The sequence below is a fragment of the Lolium rigidum genome, chromosome 7, assembly GCF_022539505.1.
Source record: "Lolium rigidum isolate FL_2022 chromosome 7, APGP_CSIRO_Lrig_0.1, whole genome shotgun sequence".
Classification (NCBI taxonomy): domain Eukaryota; kingdom Viridiplantae; phylum Streptophyta; class Magnoliopsida; order Poales; family Poaceae; genus Lolium; species Lolium rigidum.
Genome location: NC_061514.1, coordinates 133,635,205 through 133,639,267, shown reverse-complemented (window position 1 = coordinate 133,639,267; position 4,063 = coordinate 133,635,205).

Sequence of the window (4,063 nt, the reverse complement as noted above, 5' to 3'; positions counted from 1 at the left end):
TGTCTTGCTTTATTTTATTTACTACTTTGTTTGCTGCATTATATCAAAACACAAAAAAATTAGTTGCTAGCTTTACTTTATTTGCTATCTTGTTTGTTATATCAAAAACACAAAAAAATTAGTTTACTTGCATTTACTTTACTTATTTCATCATGTTTCCTTTTGATTTTACCACAAAGAACATACCGGTAGGACAAGGGTCTATAGTTGGGAGGAACAATATAGAAGAATTTTTCACCCATGTTAGTACCGTTGAAGATTTTGAAGATAGACACTTGGTAGAACTTGCTCCTACTTATGAAATTGCTGGTGCTGCTTTAGTTCGCTTGTTGGAAACTAAATTTGTTAATCTCAATCCTATAATCCAACACATGTTTCTCACACTTGGTGATTTGGAAGAGGGGGAAAAGAAAGATTTTGTTTTAGAAACCCTTCTTAGAGAATTTGGTGGTCTAGCAAGAGAGGCTAGAAAGGTCTTTGCTAAATTTAATATGCTTGGTTCTCATACTAATTTTGTTAGCCTCCTTGAAAAAATGGATATGGATAGGATAAGGTACACTAATAATGTTAATGATGGAGGGGAGATCAAAGCACCAATACCATGTAAACTCCTGGCTATGAATGATGCACTAGAAAATAACTATGCTTGGCTTGTTCCTGAAAATTTGTTCGATGAGAGTAGCAAGCCCAAGACTAATGAAAAGGGAGACGCTGAAACTTATGTATCCAATATACTATGCATGGTTGAGAAAACTCCAAACCCCGCTGTAGGTGCACCACCCTTCGATGTTACTTGAGATACACTTTACGCGCCTAGGCTGAAAGGCGTTAAAGAAAAGCGCTTATGGGAGACAACCCATGTTTTTACTACAGTATTTTTGTTTTATATTTGTGTCTTTCAAGTTGTTTACTACTGTAGCAACCTCTCCTTATCTTAGTTTTATGTTTTGTTGTGCCAAGTAAAGTCTTTGATAGAAAAGTAAGTACTAGATTTGGATTACTGCGCAGTTCCAGATTTCTTTGCTGTCACGAATCTGGGTATATCTCCCTGTAGGTAGCTCAGAAAATTACGCCAATTTACGAGCATGATCCTCAGATATGTACGCAACTTTAATTCAATTTGAGCATTTTCGTTTGAGCAAGTCTGGTGGCCTAATAAAATCCATCTTTACGGACTGTTCTGTTTTGACAGATTCTGTCTTTTATTTCGCATTGCCTCTTTTGCTATGTTGGATGAATTTCTTTGATCAATTAATGTCCAGTAGCTTTATGCAATGTCCAGAAGTGTTAAGAATGATTGTGTCACCTCTGAACATGTTAATTTTTATTGTCCACTAACCCTCTAATGAGTTGTTTCGAGTTTGGTGTGGAGGAAGTTTTCAAGGATCAAGAGAGGAGTATGATGCAATATGATCAAGGAGAGTGAAAGCTCTAAGCTTGGGGATGCCCGGTGGTTCACCCCTGCATATATTAAGAAGACTCAAGCGTCTAAGCTTGGGGATGCCCAAGGCATCCCCTTCTTCATCGACAACATTATCGGGTTCCTCCCACGAAACTATATTTTTATTCGGCCACATCTTATGTACTTTGCTTGGAGCGTCGGTTTGTTTTTGTTTTTTGTTTTGTTTGAATAAAATGGATCCTAGCATTCACTTTATGGGAGAGAGACACGCTCCGCTGTTGCATATGGACAAATATGTCCTTAGGCTCTACTCATAGTATTCATGGCGAAGTTCTTCTTCATTAAATTGTTATATGGTTGGAATTGGAAAATGATACATGTAGTAACTCTAAAATGTCTTGGATAATTTGATACTTGGCAATTGTTGTGCTCATGTTTAAGCTCTTGCATCATATACTTTGCACCCATTAATGAAGAAATACTTAGAGCTTGCTAATTTGGTTTGCATATTTGGTTTCTCTAGAGTCTAGATAACATCTAGTATTGAGTTTTGAACAACAAGGAAGACGGTATGGAGTCTTATAATGTTTACCATATGTCTTTTATGTGAGTTTTGCTGTACTCGTTCATCCTTGTGTTTGTTTCAAATAACCTTGCTAGCCTAAACCTTGTATCGAGAGGGAATACTTCTCATGCATCCAAAATCCTTGAGCCAACCACTATGCCATTTGTGTCCACCATACCTACCTACTACATGGTATTTATCCGCCATTCCAAAGTAAATTGCTTGAGTGCTACCTTTAAAATTCCATCATTCACCTTTGCAATATATAGCTCATGGGACAAATAGCTTAAAAACTATTGTGGTATTGAATATGTACTTATGCACTTTATCTCTTATTAAGTTGCTTGTTGAGCGATAACCATGTTTCTGGGGACGCCATCAACTACTCTTTGTTGGATATCATGTGAGTTGCTATGCATGTCCGTCTTGTCCGAAGCAAGAGAGATCTACCACCTTCATGGTTGGAGCATGCATATTGTTAGAGAAGAACTTTGGGCCGCTAACTAAAGCCATGATTCATGGTGGAAGTTTCAGTTTGGACATATATCCTCAATCTCATATGAGAATAATAATTGTTGCCACATGCTTATGCATTAAAGAGGAGTCCATTATCTCGTTGTCCATGTTGTCCCGGTATGGATGTCTAAGTTGAGAATAATCAAAAGCGAGAAATCCAAAATGCGAGCTTTCTCCTTAGACCTTTGTACGAGGCGGCATGGAGGTACCCCATTGTGACACTTGGTCAAAACATGTGCATTGCAAAGATCCGGTAGTCCAAGTTAATTAGGACAAGGTGCGGGCACTATTAGTATACTATGCATGAGACTTGCAACTTGTAAGATATAACTTTCATAACTCATATGCTTTATTACTACCGTTGACAAAATTGTTTCATGTTTTCAAAATAAAAGCTCTAGCACAAATATAGCAATCGATGCTTTCCTCTTTGAAGGACCATTCTCTTTACTTTTATCTTGAGTCAGTTCACCTATTTCTCTCCACCTCAAGAAGCAAACACTTGTGTGAATCGTGCATTGATTCTTACATATTTGCATATTATACTTGTTATATTACTCTATGTTGACTATTATCCATGAGATATACATGTTACAAGTTGAAAGCAACCAGCTGAAACTTAATCTTCCTTTGTGTTGCTTCAATACCTTTACTTTGATTTATTGCTTTATGAGTTAACTCTTATGCAAGACTTATTAATACTTGTCTTGAAGTGCTATTCATGAAAAGTCTTTGTTATATGATTCACCTGTTTACTCATGTCATCACCATTGTTTTGATCGCTGCATCCACTACATATGTTTACAAATAGTATGATCAAGGTTATGATGGCATATCACTTCAGAAATTATCTTTGTTATCGTTTTACCCGCTCGGGACGAGCGGAACTAAGCTTGGGGATGCTTGATACGTCTCCGACGTATCGATAATTTCTTATGTTCTATGCCATATTATTGATGATACCTACATGTTTTATGCACACTTTATGTCATATTCGTGCATTTTCCGGAACTAACCTATTAACAAGATGCCGAAGTGCCGGTTCTCGTTTCTCGCTGTTTTTGGTTTCGTAAATCCTAGTAACGAAATATTCTCGGAATTGGACGAAACGAAGACCCAGGGCCCTATTTTTCCACGGAGCTTCCAGAAGACCGAAGAACACACGAAGTGGGGCCACGAGGTGGCCAAACTATAGGGCGGCGCGGCCCAAGCCCTGGCCGCGCCGACCTATAGTGTGGGCCCCTCGTGACGCCCCTTGACCTGCCCTTCCGCCTACTTAAAGCCTCCGTCGCGAAACCCCTGATGGGGAAAAACCACGATACGGAAAACCTTACTGAGACGCCGTCGCCGCCGATCCCATCTCGGGGGATTCGGAGATCTCCTCCGGCACCCTGTCGGAGAGGGGATTCATCTCCCGGAGGACTCTACACCGCCATGGTCGCCTCCGGAGTGATGAGTGAGTAGTTCACCCCTGGACTATGGGTCCATAGCAGTAGCTAGATGGTTGTCTTCTCCTCATTGTGCTTCATTGTTGGATCTTGTGAGCTGCCTAACATGATCAAGATCATCTATCTGTAATT